Below are 18,842 nucleotides of genomic sequence, written 5' to 3'. Positions count from 1 at the left end.
AAGACTCCAGCCTCATCCCAGCTCAAGCTCTGAAGGCTGGAAAATGCCGCTGCTAGAGGTAATTTACTCAGTGGCTATATCCAGGAACAGCCCAGGAAGATCCTCAAAACCTAATGAGGTAGGTATGGTTCCCAAGCTACAGGTGAGGAAATAGACTCAGGGAGGTTAGAGACACCCTCATGATCACACAGCTAATAAGCAGCAGAGCTAGAACTGGAACCTGGATTAGATTGCAAAGTGTACACTGTCAGCCATGTTCAGGTACCAAGCCCCTCAGTGGGTATAAGTTTCTCTAGACTGAAGGATGTACAGGCTTTGGTGAGTCAATGCAACATGATATAAAACACACTGCAGAAAGAAACAATTCTATTCTGGGTTCTTTCAAGACTATGTGACCCAGGGTAAGTCACTTCACCTCCCTAGGCCCTGGGGAGGCTTCCCGGCTGGGTAACATAAGAGTGAGTTGGATGACCACTGAGAGGAGACCTGGCGCTGCTGAGCACATAAAAACGCCTGCCAGTCGAAACTCATCAGGAGGTACCATCTGCCTGGTCCTTGCCATGCTGCAGCTCAGGTCTCCCTCGCTGGGAGTAAAGGTTAGCCAGAGACTCTGAGCCTTCTAAGGGGAGGGAATGAGTGACAGGCCACTGACTTTTTCATGAGGCCCCCTGCAAATGGCTGGGAATAAACCAAGGATAAGCAACAGGCTAAAGGAGACTGTTTACCATACATTTAATTAAACCTGAACCTCCCTTCCTGCAGCAGGAAATTGAAAAAATATCATATGCTGTGAAAGAAGCCGGTGTCTATCCCCATGTTTCCCTTGGGCTCGTGCTCACCAGCAGCCTTCTCTGCAGCACCAGCTCCCTCTGGGATGTGTTCAACAACACCCAAGACCAACTGCAGGACAGCCTTCAGAGACCAAGGTCACCCGGCCAAGCAACCACCTCTCCAGCGCCAGCCCCTGCTGGACAGAGTGATCTGGAATTTATGGTCTCTTCTACAAAGCCTTACAAGGCCAAGAGTGTTCAAGTTGTGAAATTCCTATGATGAAAAGGCTGTGCAACAGCACAGACTAAATGGCCAACACAAATGACACTTCAGAAGCCAGAATACAATAGCTGAAACACGGAGTCAGCCACGGGCACAGCAGGGAGGCGAGGAGCCTGGTGCTGGCCCGGCTGCGGCAGCCTGGAGCCTGCGCTGCGCCCGGCCCCTGTGCAAGTCCCCACCCCCTGCCAGTCCCCGCCAAGGGTGAGCACGGTCACCCCCCAGCACCAAAACAGGAGTCACAAATAGCTGATGACCAGTTTTGGGAAGGTTGCTGACCCCTGGGCCATCACGTGCAAAGCCCATGCTGACCTTATGTGTACGGCAAGGCATGGGGAAGTGGCCAAAGAAATTTTCTAAAATGTTCATCAGAATTAAGTCTGAACTACGAAGAGGAGAAGGGGGAGTGAAGAAGGCACATCCTCCTTTACAAGGCTAGATGCACTAAGTCTAACAATGTATACAAAATATTTCAGGAGCGGGAAAGTAGGGGGAAAACAAGAGATATACAGCGAGAAGGAAAGATAACGAGGAGAATGGTGTTAAAGAGGAAGACCAGTGTCAGGCTGCCCCCACCTGACACTGCCTTGGTGGCCTTGGCCTTGCTCCCCCAGCCCTATTCACCAAGGCTGTCCAAGAGGGAGGGGTGTGATCCACCTCTAAACAGCAGGCATCCAAGACACAACAAACCTAACAAACCCACTGTGCGACGTCAGCACCCGATCTCTGGCAAAGTAAGAGAAGCAAGCTGACAAATGCTGAGCAGACCCACCACCAAGTGAGACACCAGACAGAGTCTGAAGACATTTCTAGCTTCTGAAATAAGCCTTTAAATTCTTAAATACACTTAAGACAAACACTTTCAAGTTAAATGATAAAATATACCTTTATTTATAAACTAAACATTTTAAGTTATTTAAAAATAAATGAAGCATTATGCTCGCACACTGCAAGGGCATGAAAAAACTACCAGGATTTTGCAGAAAATGCTGGGAGGCTTAAGAGACTGCAGTACGACTGAGACCAGATCTAATCTATTAGCTCTAAAGCTATGGTTCCACGAATTAGGGAAAAGGGTAGTAGGCAGCGAAACCAAGACCAACAGATTTTCACTCTTTGTAAAATGTGGGAAGATGGACGTTTCTACTAAAAAAATATTCAGAGTGGTTTTTATATATTATCCTGAACACTCTCAATACCACCTACCCTACTGTTAAAAAGACACAAACACAAAGGATGGTTCCAGGTCTATCCATGCCCTGAATTTGATGTACTTACCACAGATGGGTCCTGCACTGGATGAGATGGAAGAATGTTTATTAAACACCTACTATGTGCCAGACCTCAGAGCTGAGTCCCCCTTTTGCCTTGTCTTTCTAGTCCCCAGACAGCCAGGACAGGGTAAGAATGGAGGAAGAGGACTGAAGGTCACATCACGCCTTCAGATACAGCTGATACTTAATGGCAGGCAGAGGTGGACAGTGTGCACAGAGAACACAGCACTCCATGCCACTGAGGAATAGATCAGCCCTAATTTAGAGATGCCAACAAATGAAGACTGGTTAACTCTTTCATCATTCTTTTTCTGGGGGCTTTTGAGCAATCTTCCTATCCTTCAGGTCCTCCTGGTAGAGGGCAAACATTCCTTTCCTAATTTTATCTTATTTCTGGTCACCAGTTGCACTGAATCTGGAATTCAGCAGGATCTCAGAGTATAGAAGAGTGAAACTGGGACTGCCAGGATTAAAAAGTATGAAGTAACATCACTAACTTCAAGACGACAAGTTTTCCAGGCCCTCAAAGCTCAGAGCCAGATCCCGGTGTGGTTACAGGTGAGAGAGAGACAGGAAGGGGCGGGAAGCCTTTACAGGGTCCGAAGACCCAACCCAGAGGGGCCTCCTTTTCTCCCTTTTCATCTTCCCTTTGCTAGTTATTCCCCTTTCGTTTTTCTAGTCAATCAGCACATTATTTCTTGAGCCCTTAACATACGCATGTTTTCCATTTTAACACAGCTTTCATCAATGTATACAGAGCACCTGACATTTCAAGAAGTCCACCCCTTGGGGGATCTTGTAGAAAGTCTTTTGTAAAAAATAACCTCTGAAGTGAAAACCTGCCAAGCACTGTTTATGTTGACGGACCACCACTCCCACCACCTGCCCCACTCCCTGAAAACTTCACGTCCACATTAAGAATCATATATGCAAAACACTGAAAATGAATGCAGGGCCAGAGTTTTTTTCTGCACGACTACATATAGGACACACATGACTGGACGTATAAGGCTGGTGCTGACAATCAAACAGAAATAATGAGTAATGGCAGCCATGATGTATTGAACACCTGTTCATAGGTCAGGCATAGACCAGAGCTTAAGGACACTACCTGGTTCAATCCGTACGACAATTGTGAGGTCAACTGTATCATCCCAATTTAATGATGAAAAGCTGCACTCAAAGACCTTGCCTACAATTACACAGCAAGTAAATAGCAAAACCAAAATCTGGACCCGGGACAGTCACAATAACTCTTCTATTCCTGGTGGTGAAGAAGAATCGATGTTTGGAGGACATGCAACAAGACCCTCCCTGGTTCTGGGTGCCCCCGCCTTCTGTGTATGGGTGTGGTCAGTGGAAATCAATGCTGGGGGTGGGAACTCTACATGCCAGAAATATCATGAGGAATGATAGCAGTAAATACTTACTTGTGTTTCATGATTTTTAAGTGAGGGGAGGGGGGAAATCTGCATGTAAACATTTTCTCTACCCCCCCAAAAATGTCACTTACCTCCCCAACCATGATTGTGAGTTTCCACACTTGAACATTTTGAAAGCAACTCTTGCTATGTAAACGACCTCAGCACAGAGACGCAAGGTCTCACCTAATCAGGCTGAGCTGAAAGGGATTGGGGCTTTCAGAGCATTATATTAGTATCTCTCCTCCTTCAGGTGGAAATGACAGGGCTGCCTGACCACTACCAGCCTGGCTGTGAGCTCCTGCCAAGTTCTGCAGCCCTGAGTCGCTGAAGACTGGGCACACATGTGTGGTGTTAAGAAAAATACTAACAAGAGGCAATATACTCCCATTTGGAAAACCAGAGAAAATAAAACCACATTCCCCAACATTCCTACCGTGGTATCATTTGGGGACATTTCCTTGCAGGTTTTTTTTTTAATCTACATTTAGCACATGGTTGCAGCTGTAGCTTTTGTACAATTATTTTTCCTATTCCTCCAACTACTACTTCTGCTTAATTATCAAGGGCCGCCTGTTCTGTGGAGCCTCTCCTAGCCATCCCCTGGCCCAGATGAAGCTGACCCCTTTCTCCTCCATGCTTCTACCACACTCCCTTCTGACACACTTGAATCATGCTTCTCTAAAGCTTTACTAATTAGCCCACACATCAGGCTCCTCCTATAAGCCATAGCCCTTCCAAGCAGTCTGACTGTAAGCTTTGATTCTTTTACACATGGTTGGCAGAAACAACACCAAGACACTAAACAGGGATGGAGCTGGAGTGACACCCCATGACTGATTTGTTTTAGCATTCTTTCCACTTTTTGATGTGGTTCCAAATTTTCTTTACACTACATAATAATTTCTTTCATGCATATCTGACTATAAAAGTTTCTTAGAACTGCCACTGATCGACCTCAAAAATCACACAAAGGAGAAAGGGGCCTAGTGGACTGAGACAAGGGCAAGTGTCCCAGTCTTAAAGTGGGAAAGTGGACAATCCTGACACCTACAAATAAAAAGCCCTGATAACTACAAACCAATAATGATTCCTAGCAAAACTACAGAACAAATATGGTTTGGGGACATTTAGGAAAGAATGAACATCAGGAAAAGGTAAGGTGGGTCCATGATGACCATGCTGCATCAAAAAGAAACCAGTTGTTTCCTGTTGTGATTACCAAGTTCATAGACCAGGTGAAGTACGAGAGAGATCATGCATCTTGATTTCAGCACAGCATCTTAGAAGACTCCCATAATTCACTTGTGGATAAGTTAGTGAAATAGTTAAGCAGCTAGTGCCAGCACAGGACCACTCAGCCAGCTGAACGACCCCCACCAAATGTACATCACTCCCTCTTTGGGCCGTCACTGTTCTTGGTGCACAGCCCTCTCACAGCACTCGTTGCATGTGACTGAGCTACTGGTCTGTCTTCCTGTCAGACCAGGGGTCAGCACTCTGTGGCCCACGGGCCAAATCCAGCCCACTGCCCGTTTCGGCAACGTGTTACTGGAACAACCACGCCATTCCCTTACGCAGTGTCTATGGCTATTTCGGCGCTACAATTGCAGAGCTGGCTATTTAGAACAGAATGTATGGCCTGCAAAGCCGAAAGTGTTTACTATCTGGCCTTTTAGAGAAGTTCTCCAACCTCTATGTTAATGATCATCCCTTTTCAGGCAAGAAGGCTGTCTTACTCTTCTGTGAACCCTCAGCAAGAGGGCAGTGCCCGGCACGTAACAGGCACCCACCTGGTAGGTAGATGTGCACACCGGTGTCTCTAATGGCTTGATGACAAGCTACAGAAAGGTCACTAACAGCACAACACAGTGTTCAATTTTTTGCCAAGCCCTGTCCAATGGTTTCTCGACAATGACTTCACTATAGACTCAGGAGGCAGGCTCATCAGCTCCCCAGACAGCACAAAACAGAGAAAGCGGTGCTGAATGCTACCGATGACAGAATCAGGAGTCTAAATGATCCTGACAGCCCAGCATCCGAGGCCAAAAACAAAGCCGGTTGTGCAAGTACCAGCTGGGTGGGAGCAGTTCAAAACTTCCACGAGTCCATGAGACCTGCCCTGGCAACCAACCACGCGAACCAGAATTGGGTGCTGCCTCTGACCACAGGGTTCATCGGAGCCCACAGTGCCAAGAGCAATGCGGTCTTAGATGGCATCAAAAGTAGGACAGTGTCCAGTCCACGGGAAAATGGTAATACTCCCACTGGCCCCCACAGCGGTCAGGCCACAAGTGCAGGATTCAGCTAAGGACAACACACTTTTTTTTGGGCGGCGGAGGGGAGGTGTATTTAGGTTTATTTATTTATTATTATTATTTTTTGTACTTAATGGAGGTACTGGGGATTGAACCTATGACCTCGTGCATGCTATGTACGTGCTCTACCCTCCCCCTCACCCAACACCACACTTTTAATGAAATTTTTTAATGAGTTATAATCACATCACCTAAAATGCACCTAATAGTTTAAAGCCCCTATTCCACCCAGTCCTGCAGTCACCCAGTGCCCTCCTCAGAGGTAACCAACATCACCCATTTGTTTTGTACTCTTCCAAACACACTGCATGTGTATACAGGCAAATAAACATACACTCTCCTCTTTTTGCACAAATGGTAGCACTCTATATATGCAGTGCCATACTCTGTTTTTTCACTTAAAAAAAAAAACAAAACATATCCTACAAAGTCCTACACCAGTACCTAAAGAGCAGCCTGGTTCTTTTCCGTAGCTGCACAGGCTCAGGGGGGTGGGGCCAGAAAATTGTTTTATAAGGGCTGCAAGTGATTCTGCTGCCTGCTTTAGTTGGAGAACTACTGTTGACGAGGGCAATAGTTCTCTAAGGCTTGGAGAGCCTAGACTGATGAACATTTAGGTTATTCCAGTCTTTTGCTACTGCAAACCATGTTGTAAGAAATAAACACATCATTGCTCACGTATGCAGGTATATCCATAGAACAAATTTCAAAAATTGGAATTACAAGGACAAAAAGTGGATGCATCTGTAATTTGGAGGGAGACTGTCAAATGGGACACTGCCTTTTAAAGAGTCATGGACAAAATGGAGTTTCCCAGAAGAGGGGACTGGAAACTAGGCCCTAGACGGAGGAGGTAAAGACGCTTCGTGTGGAGAGATGAGCACAGTTGGCTTCCAATGACCAGGGCCGCTGCTACTAAGTCCCGTCCTCGCTCACTTACCACAGCCCAGACGCATCCTTGGAGACCTGCAGGCGTCTTCCCACTTGACTGTTACGACAGGCCTGAGGGATGGGCATTTTCATCCTCACCATGCAAATAAGGAATTTGAGGGGCATGCTCTTACCAAGAGCCACAGAGCTGCTAAGGGGCAGAACCGGGACTCAAACCAAGCTGGGCAACTCCACCGTCTGTGCACCTCATCCTCCAGGCTCCTGGCTCCCGGCCCCTCCAGCTCTGGTGAATCACCCACATGGCTTCTGCATGAGCTCCGCCCTCAAGTTAAAAAAAAAGCCCTCCTCTCAGGTGAATCCAATGTGCAGTCAAGGCGGAGAACTATTGCCCTCGTCAACAGTAGTTCTCCAACTAAAGCAGGCAGCAGAATCACCTGCAGCCCTTATAAAGCAATTTTCTGGCCCCACCCCCCTGAGTTTTGAGTCAGCAGGTCTGGGGTAGTGCTGGGGAGTTTGCATTTCTAGCAAGTTCCCAGGTGATGCTGATGCTGCTGGCCCAGGGACCACCTTTGAGAACTACTGCTCTAGAAGCAGTACTGCTCCTCTTAGTAATACACAGCAATGAGCACTTTACAAGGCACATCACCCCAGTGAACCTGCACTGCTCTGGGAGGTCCAATGGGATAACGCCCTCTGCAAAATGAAGTGAGAACAGATGCTCAAGTGTCTTAGCCAAGTTCATACAAGTTGCAAGTGGTACAAAAACCTTCTATTTTTTTTTTGTCAATAAATTTCTTTGACTTGCACTCAGGTCTTCTGACATCTAGTTCAATGCTCCTTCTGCTATCCTAACACCAGACTCCAGGAGGCAAGAATCTTGTCTATCTTGTTTACTTTTATTTCTCCTGACCTAAAACCTAACTGGTATTCAACACACACACCTTAATTAATTAATTAATTAATCATTGTGTGTAGATATAGTGAGACATGGTTCCTAGAGGAGAAAATTACAAGACAAGTTGATGACAGCTCATGCGAAAGAATTCTAATCATTAGAAGCGTTCAAAAATAAAATGAACTACCTCAGTGAACAATGAGCTCCCTGTCCTTGGAGAGACACCAGCTAAAGCCGGAGAGACACCAGCCAAAGCCAGAGAGCCACATGACAGAAATATCACAAAGCAACTCTACGTTCTAAGGGGACCTCCTTCACCTCTCACCTCTAACAGCTTTTGCAAAGCTACATTTTGGTTCTTATGTATCCCAGTAGAGAGGAGGTACCTTCTAAACCCTTCTTGATTACTGGTCAACTAGCCTGCTTACAGCTTTACTATGTAAATTCAGAGAAATTAACTGCACTCCTGTGCCTCAGTTTCCCTGGACACAAAATGATGGGGTTTGTCAATCAGTCTCTAGGGATTATCTAACAAAATGATTGGCAAATAATAAACAACTAACAGATGCACCAAAGTACTTAAAGTGCACACAACATCTGCCTCTTCTCTCTGCCACTCTGCACTGCAACTAATCCTGCATCTAATTGATATTTCCATGAAAATTAAACTTAACGAAGAACCAAGGGCAAATTCAAAATCACACTGATCTACCCTTTGAATTCCATGCCTTCACCAGTTTAATTTACTAGTCTATCATATTTTTAAAATCCATTCTTCCAGTAGCCAACTATTGGGCACCACTGTGGGCAGAGATTTGTGCAAGACACTTGGGGAATGCAGGGAAGGGTCACATGGGCCCTGCTTTCTGGGGTATGTACCTATATCTACCACTGCCATAGTTTCAAGACAGCTCTGGACTCCTCCCACCTGGGTAATGTGGAGGGCTTCCCCCGAATTTACGAGTGTAAAATTCTGTGTTTACAGATTGATTTCGACCATGAAAACCATAGCACACAATTACAGAACCAGAAGTGAACCACGATCCAGAGGAAAGTTCTTAATTGTTAAGATCTAGAATACTAAGTGCCAAGGTTTCATCTTCATGATGGAACCGAACACAAGGCCCTTGCCCAAGACCATTTCATTCACACCTGAGCGGTATGAAGGGGTTAGGCTGAGAGTGGTTCTTGGGCAACAGCTTCTCAAAGTCACCAACACTGTGGAGTCTTAGGGACTATTAGATTTCTGAGGGAAAAGGATAAGAAACTGGAGAGGTCTCCCAGGCAGCCATATAAAGCCTTTATTTACTTGCTTTGAACACTAAACAGTGAGTTTTCAGACACAATACCAAAAAAAAAAAAAAGAGAGAGAACACACACAAAGCTATTAAAACCTTGTGAATCTCCCTTAACAACCTCACAAAGATAATTGGAGGGAAACCAGAGGAGATGCCATTGGTCAAAGAGAAGATAAAACCTTTGGCTCCATGTTAGACAATGCAAATGACCTCGTCAGGAAGCAGGAGCCAAGGGAGAATGACTCAGAAAAGGGAAACCGGTCAAACACTCCAAAGCCAGAGATGAAAAGCTAAGATGGGTGTTTATTGTAATGATTCAGCTCATAAACAGATTCTTACAGTCCCATTTGGGTGCATGTTAATAAGGCTTTTCTTCCTCAAGGAATATCAAAGCCAGCCTGGGGAACAGCCCATGAACACACACTGTCAAGATTCAGGACCCCTAAACTATGGAACAGTTTGCTGAAGGCATCAGAGCAAGGATAAAGCATCAAGAGAGCTAGAATTTTATTTTCCCAGTTCCTGTGGGTATATATACGTATGGCTGAGGACACAGGGCTGAAACGAGTAGAGGTTGAAATCACGTATCCCAGCTGTCCTAAAACTCTGTCTAGGAATCACCGGCAGGGCCTGTTAAAAGTAGAATCCCAGGTGTGATAGAAACATGCTGTACACTAGCAACTGACACAACATTGTAAACTGACTATATGTCAATAAAAAAAGATGCAAAAAGATAGATAAACAACAAGGACCTACTGTATAGCACAAGGAACTATATTCAAAGTCTTGTAATAATATATAATGAAAAAAAAATGTATGTATAACTGAATTGTTTTGCTGTATGCCAGGAATTAACACTGGAAATCAACTACCCTTCAATAAAAAATAAAATTAAAAAATTAAAAAATCTTAAACACCTTGCTACAGACTCAAAACCCTACAAAGTGGCAGATGTGCTTCCCTGGGGAAAAGAAAAATCCCTATTATTTCCTCTGTTCAGATCTGAAAAGTCAAGTTGCTGTCTCTCTGGTGCCCCAACCATGAGAGATGTGTTGGCTGCCCATGGAAAGGGCCTCACCTATCGAACCCAAACTCCCACACACACCTGTGGTCCATCTTCAGCACCATTGGCAGCTCCCTCCTCCCAGTGTATCCACAGCTTCCGGATTGGCCAGGTCTCCGCCAGTAGCCACGGTCTGTACCTTCTGAACTGAGCCCAGGGCACTCATCTCTGCACACTTCATGGGCGTCTGTGAACAATACTCTCCAAGGTGCAGGCCAGGCAGTGTGTCCAGCGAGGGACTCCAAAAGTCCAGATCTTAAAGAGGAGGCCTTTCAAGCAAAACTGATCTCTCCTTGAGATGAGGCCAAAGCCAGACATCGGCTCCTCACCGGTTCTGGTGCCCTGGAGTGCAAGGTGACTAACAGCTCACAACCTGAGAGCTGCACTAAGTTTAAAACTTGGGTGTCCACTCTGGGCTTAAACCCTGACACTCTCACCTTTGCCAGCCCTGCCCAGCTGGCAAGACGAGCCCCATCCTTTACCTCTCGGTTCCCTCTGCCTAGTAAGCTGCCAGCCAGGACCCTATTTTACTCTGAAAGGCTAAGTGACTTGCCCAAGGTCACACAGCATGAAAGCAGGACTAGGGGAAAAGCGAGACTTTTTCAGACTGAGACTTCGCAGCTAGCCCTCCTTGCTGCCACACCATCCACCACATACCCATCACTTCCAGAACCCAGGGTCTCTTTCTCCTTTTTCCTTTCCTCTCAATCAGGGCCTTCCATTTTCAAATCCAACCATCCTCTGGGCTCTTTGGAGAGTTTTTCCTATTCGCATTTTAGCTGCTGTATAACAAACCGGATTTCCTGTTTCTTTCTTATGTTTATTAGGCTCAGGCCATTTTCCTGGTGCCCTGAGAATTATTTGCAGAGGAAACATTCAGCTCCTTTGGAACTCTTGACACTGAAACCCCTTTCCCGAGAACCTTCCTTCGGGGACATAACAAGGCTGGCGGCCGCTGATAAGCCAGTGTGGAGCAGGGGAGCGTGACTCGACCAGCCCCCGCCCCCAGCTGTGAGACCCGCAAGTCAGCCCCACCTTCCTGAGCCTCAGCTTCCCCATCCGGAAAATACAGCCAATAAAACCTGACTGCAGAGGTTGTTGCCAGGATTCAGGATAATGTATGCACTATACCTAGCACAGGGGCTGACAGGGGTAGCCCCCCCCCAACACCAAATTGGAGCTAATCTTATTTTTTCAACTGCTTTTGGGCACAGCTCACGTGGAGGTGGGAGCAGCACAATACATGGCTTTTCTAGTGCTTGGAGAATTCTTCCCATAGGCCTCTTGCCATGAATAACTGCAGTTGGATGAGAAATCAGAAATGAAAGAGCTGCCTGGACACCTCAGGAAGGCAAAAAAAAGATGATTATGTACTCTTGTAGGACTAAAAAGGCCTCTGAAACACCCCAGTCTCCTCACTCCCAACTCCCAACCTTCGGGCGGGGTGTTATCTCCAAGTCACTGGCGCTCAATGACTCTCATATCCTCATCTGCAAGAGGGAGATAACCTTACCAACAGCCCCTACTCTGCAGGATGACATGAGGCAGTGTTTCTCGGCCTGTGGTCTGCAAGCCTCCTGTGCACTGGGCTCTGGAGATTGCCTCCCCAGCCTCTAGGCCCTGGTCCTCCTTCCTAACAGAGCCTCTGCTTTGTCTGGCTCCCCACCCTCCTCCAGATGACTCCAGAAGCGCAGGTACCTCCTGTCAAGCAGGGACTGGCCTGGGTGGGCAGGTGACCCAGCTCCAGCCACGGAGGCATCATGGAAAGGTGCTGGGGGTGCTTCAGGTAGCTTCCTAGCTCCGGAGAGAGTGCCAGGGATCGATCTGTGTCCTTCTAAGCCTCTGGATGGGGCTGTGTCTGACAAAAGGCTGCAACTGTCTTATTCCCAGCCTACAGATGAAGCAAGCACCAAAGATGGCAAAGACAGAAGAACCTGGGGCCCTGCTGACATCACTGAGCCACTGAATCAACTTCGAAGCCCGCCCTACCTCTGGATTCAGAATCTACCCCACTGCATGACCCCAGGGGGGAGGGGAGCACACTTCATGCTGCCGGCCACATGAACAGTGGGTCTTGGAGTTGTGCAGGGCACCACTCCCACTTGAGAGACAATTGCATTTCCCTACTGTTAGCCAGTGTGAGTTGGAGTTTATTACTTGCAGCTGAAAATATTCATCAGATAACCTGTACAAACGTGGGGAACAGTGTTGAAAATACAGATTCCTGGATCCCACCAGGGAGGAGTGTACATTTCTAACAAGCACCTCCCAACCCCATGATTCTCATGCTCCCCAAAGCTGCACTGCTTTCATGGAACGCAAGACACCCAGCGCAGTGCCAGGCACACAGTCAACACGTTAACATCCATCCAAAACTGACTTACGAGGGAAACACTGTCCCGCCTTCCCATTTCCTGTGAAAAGCTACTGCGGAAAGAAGAGGATGGCAAGAGAGAGGAGAGTGTGAGCTGTCAAACAAATCTCGCCTCTTCCCACGAAAGGCTGCTCTGCGCAGTTTTAGGGAAACGTCTGCTAACATCGGCCAGAACCCCCTTCCGTGACAACCCGACTCTATTCGCTTCCTCCGCAGCTGCAGCCTGGAACCTTGCTCAGTGTCAACTACAGCACACAGCACAGGGGCTCACGGACACACGTCCGGCCATCCCCGCTCTCCCAGTGGCCCTTTCAACTTTATTAAAAGGTCACTTTCCTGGCCTGGATATCTCTTATCATGCACTGATCACCCCCTGTGGCACCAGGAAACTGCAAGGGAAGCTGGATTTATTAGCAGAAGATAAAAGGAGCTGGTGGAGGCACCAGGCTGATTCTTGAGAGCATTGTTGCCAAAACGTCAGAGGTGCAGTGTCCTTAGGGTCATACCCCAACCCCCCATCTTCCAAGGGGGAAACCAAGACCCAAGAGGGGGTGGGACTTGGGGCTCCATTCACACAGCTCTTTCTCTTCAGCATTAGTTAGAGTCTGGACGTTTCTTACTATGGCAGTGGTAATGGATGCAGTGGGGACAGGGACTGCTTAGGGTGGGGAAAAAAAGACTGAAGGGAGGGTCACGCACTAATTCAGAGGGACCTTTGCAGGATGCTTTGCCTAGATAAATCATGAAGGCCAAAGGCAGCAAAGAACATCTCACCTACCTTTTTATGTTAAGATCCTTGAGGCTAGGTCTACTTAACTAATCTGGGCTTCTTTTCTCACTTACTAAAAATCTGAGTGGCTATTAAACGCAGAGGACTACACCAAAGGTCCCAGTGACAGGAGAAGAGTCCAGAGCTGAGGAGAACACGGACCTCAGTGTAACAGTGAAGAGGAGGCAAACACTTACAGTGGAAAGTAAGAATTAAGTCCCATCAGGGGAGTGCCTTCTGAAAGCCTCCCCAACTCCCCAGAGCTCAACAGTAATCAGGCTCTCGACTCTCTGTGCTTCCCCTACCGAGCACTGGTGATGCCATCACGGCAGCTATGACACTGCACTCACTGTAAGTGCCCGTTCACTCCGCTGCCTCTCTGTCCCCAACGGCGACGGGCTCATCCTCTGGTTCATCTCTAGCATGGGTCTTGGCACAAGGAAGCACTCGGTAAAGGCTGGTTTATGAAAGGGATAAATGGATGGATGGGCGGACAACGGATGGGTGAGCGGATGGATGGAGATGCCAAAGAATTCTGGCCAGGGAACCAGGGAAGTCTTCGGGAAGGGCTGAGGCACCTGAGCTGGATCCTGAAGCATTTAGACAAGTGGAGATGAAGGGAGGACCCACTTCATCCTAAGCGTCTAGTACCATCTCAGACATAAAGCTAGTGCTTAATAAATGCTTCCTGGACGAGTTTACTACTCAACTGGCCTTCCTAAGTGAAGGAAGCTGATTTCATTTCCCACAGCCTTTTGTATCTTCCCTCAGTAAACAGAGCAACTCTTAAATAGTAATTAAATTGATAAACCAAGGGAAAGGTCACTGTCTACCAGTCTCTACAAACACTCTAATCCAAAGACAGTTTAACAGAACAAGGAAACTCCGTTTCTACTGATATGGAGTTTTCTAGAATATACTGTTAAGTGACAAAGGCAATGTATGTCACCACCCCCCTTCCAATATTTCTATTGGAAATATTGGAAGGATTATATAAGGAACTAAAAAAAGTGATCAGCAGTCTTTAGGGGAATTTATCATTTATCACCTAAACTGTACTTTTGAGAATGAAAGAGGGTGTTATTGATGATTCACTGGGACAAAGAATGTAAACGAGGGCTGTCGTGGGCAAGCTGGAAGCTATGCCCAGCCCACCGAATGGGGACCAGGCTCGGGGGGAGAGGGATGTGGACATGGGAGGGGTGAGAATGAAATTTTCAATGCATACATTTTTACAGTGCTTTGACCTGTGAACCGTGTGTATGTGTCAACGATTGTAAATGTAATCATCTCTTTAATGGGAAGAAAAAAAAAGGCAAAGAGTTCAGCCTTCCAACCCTCTTGGCCAAAGGAAGCTCAGCTGGGGGCACCACTGAATAGCCACCCTGAAGAGCACCCCTAGAGATTAAATAAAATCACTGCTCGGAGCACAACCCTTGAGCAGCTGACAAGAAAACAGCCCCGAGAGGAGAGAGCTGTGCATGGCCTAAAAAGGCTTTGACTCCGTGCGCGGCCGGCTGAGATGGGGAGCACTGGGGGAACATAAACAGTGTGACAGACATAAAGCAGTTCAGGTTTTACACAATCATGGCAACAAAGTGAGATTGATTCGGGACTGAATCAAGCCCTTTATATTGTTTCTACTTAAAAAGGAAATGTATTGACTACAGTCCTCCTCACAGATTTATCTTTCCTGACATCAGGCACATTCATAACCTATTTTAAATTCCAAGGAACAATGCTGGGGTTTAGGAGAGTGAATACCAGTGTGTTTCACCAGAATGTTTTGGAGGCTGGGAAGAAGCTTCTCTGATTTTTAATTGCTCAGGAAACAGGCACAACGTACACTGGTTTCTTATCAGTCGTAACTTCAAGTTAGAAAAACGCCTCTCCAGGATGCCTGGGCTTCAGAATGGGTCTATCTTTGGAAAAGCCGCTTTGGAGCCATCTTAGAGCCCACGTGTGGTGTCACTCCGGCTTTTCATCTCTTTTGTGACCATCTCCTCCTGTTAGTTGTCACCACAGCTCCTTGGGCTCCAGCCTGAACTACTGGGCCTGGAGATGTCTCATCTCCTGTTTCCAGGCTCCACCAAGCACTGTTGGCACTGGCTTTCCCACTGCCAGCCTGACCATGTCCCACTGTGAACCCTTCAGGGCTCCACACAGCCTGTAGGATCGTGGGACTGTATGATTATCATCCAAACAGGACACCTGAGAGTGAAAGGGGGCACTATTAATAATCACACTGGGGCAACCCGCAAAGCCACCCTGGGAAACTGAGGTCATCCTACTGTAGGGTAAACCTAGTCCCTTTAACATAAGCTTGAATTCAAGGCTCTTCACCCTCTGGCCCCAACTCACCTTTCCAGTCCTTCTGCATCCTGCCTGGTCCTATCCCAAGGGACCTGCAGTTACCCAGCATGCCTGGGCTCTACCATCCCTGTGCACGTGCTCATGCCATTGCCTCCTCCTGCCTCCACCCTGCCCCATCCCTGGCCAGTGCCCCATCTATATAGCTCTCACTCCTACCCTCCTGTAAAATCCAGGTCAAATGGTGCCATTCTTTAATGCATTCATTCAGCAGATACTCACTGCTTGTTATATGTTAGGCATGTGAAGGAGACTGAAAAAAATTCCATCTCTTATGGAACTTTGGTATGTGTGTGGGGTGTGTGTGTGTGTGTGTGTGTGTGTGTGTGCAGACAACTGTGATAGTGATAGCTGGTACTAAGGAGGGACACAGGGCCATATGCTGGAGAGGCTACTCTGTTACGGTTTTGTAGGGACACACCCACTACCCCACACGGCTGTGGGCTCCTTGAAGGCTATGTAAGACCCATCTTACAGCCCTGCTGGACCCATCACACACCTCTAGATACAGCAGGCGCTGAACAAACATTTGCAGAATAAAGAATTAATATTAAAGAAGTTTGCTTATGTAGTTTGAAGACAGTTTCCTTACAATGAATTCCGAGTTCCTCATGAATCTGTACAGGATCAAAGGGGAACGTGAACTTCCACCAACCTTAGAGAAACACCCTAGGTCCCACAGCTGTGCCTCTCACTTGACACGGATGCTGGGAGGGAACTGAGGTCACCTGGCTCAGCATTATGTTGCTTCTCCAGAGGTTAAGTGACTCACCCAAGTTCACGTAGCTAGTGAGTGACTGGGCCACTGGCGCGGTCAGAAGGTGACAGAGGAAAAGGAGAATGACTGGATAAATGACCAAGGAGTCCCCGATGCAGACGGCATCTGGATGAGGGAGGTGACCTGGCAGCTGGAGTGGCCAAAGAGCTTCGGGAAGGTCTCGGGGTAGGGCTTGGGTGACGGAGGGGAAGGGGGACCAGCAGGGGAAAGGCGCTGTGGTGGGAAGCTTGGCACCAGGGTCACAGAGGGAGGCCTGCTGCGGAGGCACACTCTTACCTGGTGACGCATACCACCCGCTACAAGGACACACACCCCGTTCCTGTGTCTGACCTGGAAGAGGGGGTGGGGGTCAGGCAGTGGATGTTTTCCTCAGGAGAGCGGGGCTCAGCCACCGGCCACGTGCAGATAAAATTGCTGGGAGAAGCTCAAGTGAAGGCCATGGGTCCCCAGGCTTCCCCCAAAGTGTTTGCAGTTCTGCTCTAAGTGACCCTGGGCAGAGGAGAGTTTGATTAAACAGTAACTAGTAACAAAGGAGTTTGGCAAGCAGCACGGTCACATCCAAGTGCGTCTGCAATGTGTGTACCCCTTTCTCAGACATTTCGATGGTGAGGAGTTGTAGCAGTCATTTTACGAAGAAAAAAAAATAGACTGTTAGTTGGATCTGAGTTCCTATTTCAGTTACACTCAGAGAAATAGCCAAATGGGTTCGCAGCAGCCAGAATGGACCCCACCCACCTCTCACCTGCTGTGGCTCGTCCGCAGTCCTGGGCCACCCTGGCCTGTCAGCTTTGCTGGAATTTTTCATGCTGGCCTCCACCCACCACAACCACCACGCCAGCCCCTCAGGGCTCAGCCAGCAAGAAGCCCAAACTGCAAACATCCATTAAGGCACAATGCAAGTCCCTGGAGGTGAGGGAACAACTCAAGTTCTGCAGATGGCCTTCCACCAGCCCCGTGCCTGAGATAAAAATACAACCAGGTCCCCCATGGGCAGGGTCCTGAACGTCGGCACATTGGCATTTGCAGGGGGTCACTCTTGAGTGGGGCTGTCCTGTGTTCTAAGACCTGTAGGAAGCACACTGGCCTCTACCCACCAGATGCCAGCAGCACCCTCTACACTGTGACAACCAACATATCTCCAGATATGGACAAATGTCCTGCACGGGTAAAACTGCTTCCGCTGAGAACCACTGAAAAAAGGGCGACCTCCCTAAGTGTGCTGCGCCACACATCCCCACGTGCTCAGGCACCTGGAGCTCCTAGTCCTATAAAATCCCACAGGGGATAAAGGCAGAGCTTTTGATCAGGAGGATCTGGGTTGGAGGCCTGGCTCAATGTCCCAGTAACTCTGCAAAGTTAGGCTTCTTTGAGCCTTAGTCCCATCACCTGTGAAATGGGAACAATAAAACAACACCTATCTCATGTGGAGGCCACAGCAGCTACATAAAATGACACATAAAGATCATGTGTACAGTGAGGGTTCAATAAGCATTAGTGATTATTTACAGACCTGGAAAATTCCCTTTAGCCAAGCCTAGAGTTTAGTCTTCTATTTCTGTGGTTTCTGATCTTCCCCCTCCTTCCTACGCCCTTTCCACCTGTCAGATGCCTTTGGTCTTAAGGAATCCTTCCTGCTGGTTCAAAGGCATCTGAGGTTAAAGTGAAGGAAAGAAAACACACACTCACACACACACAGAACCTTTCAGATCCAGACCAACTCTCCAGACAAAGGCTTCCATTGTCGTCTAAAAACAAACTTTTCCAAAGGGAAGCCTTAAAAGAGCCATAAAAGTCCCCAAGTCTGCAGACTCTTCTGGTTCTCATCCCCATTTGGCCCCTGACCTTGGCAAATCCCTTCTCCTTCTGGGCCTCAGTTTCCTAATCTGTAAAATGAGGGGCTTAGACCCTGGTGTGCTCTAAGATACGGCTGTACAGGAATGCTGCAGCCCGGATGGCAGCTGGACCCACTTTTAAGTAAGTGCTTAACTGGGAATAAGGGTCATAAAGACAAGTCATTCCCTTTTATCCCTACATTCCTGAGAGCCAGTAGAAGATGGTATTCGCAGAATACAGAAATGGCATTTGTTGCTGTTGGAGCCAAAGACCTGAGTAAATTAGTTCATCTCTCAAATCCTGTTGCCTTATCTGTAAAATGGGATAACAGAGGCAGAACTGATGTAAAGATTATGAGACAAAGATCATGAAAGGACCTGGCACAGAGCCGGTATACACATGAGGTACTCAAAAAACAGATGCCTTCCTTTCTGAACTGTCCATTTTAAATTTTGTCATGTAACTCCATGTCATTCTCCTCTGGAAAGTCCTTCCTTCTCTCCTTTCC

The 18,842-nt window shown here is 47.5% G+C and overlaps 1 protein-coding gene across 5 annotated transcripts in view; it reads right to left on the bottom strand.

Annotated features, from left to right (window-relative positions):
- The window catches only part of SORBS1 (sorbin and SH3 domain containing 1), a 208,338-nt gene that overhangs the window by 173,831 nt on the left and 15,665 nt on the right, over positions 1-18,842 (bottom strand). The window lies entirely within an intron of this gene.

This window comes from Camelus ferus, chromosome 11 (assembly GCF_009834535.1).
Source record: "Camelus ferus isolate YT-003-E chromosome 11, BCGSAC_Cfer_1.0, whole genome shotgun sequence".
Classification (NCBI taxonomy): Eukaryota; Metazoa; Chordata; class Mammalia; order Artiodactyla; family Camelidae; genus Camelus; species Camelus ferus.
The sequence above is the reverse complement of the archived record's forward strand: the minus strand, read 5'-3'. Positions and strand labels throughout refer to the sequence as shown.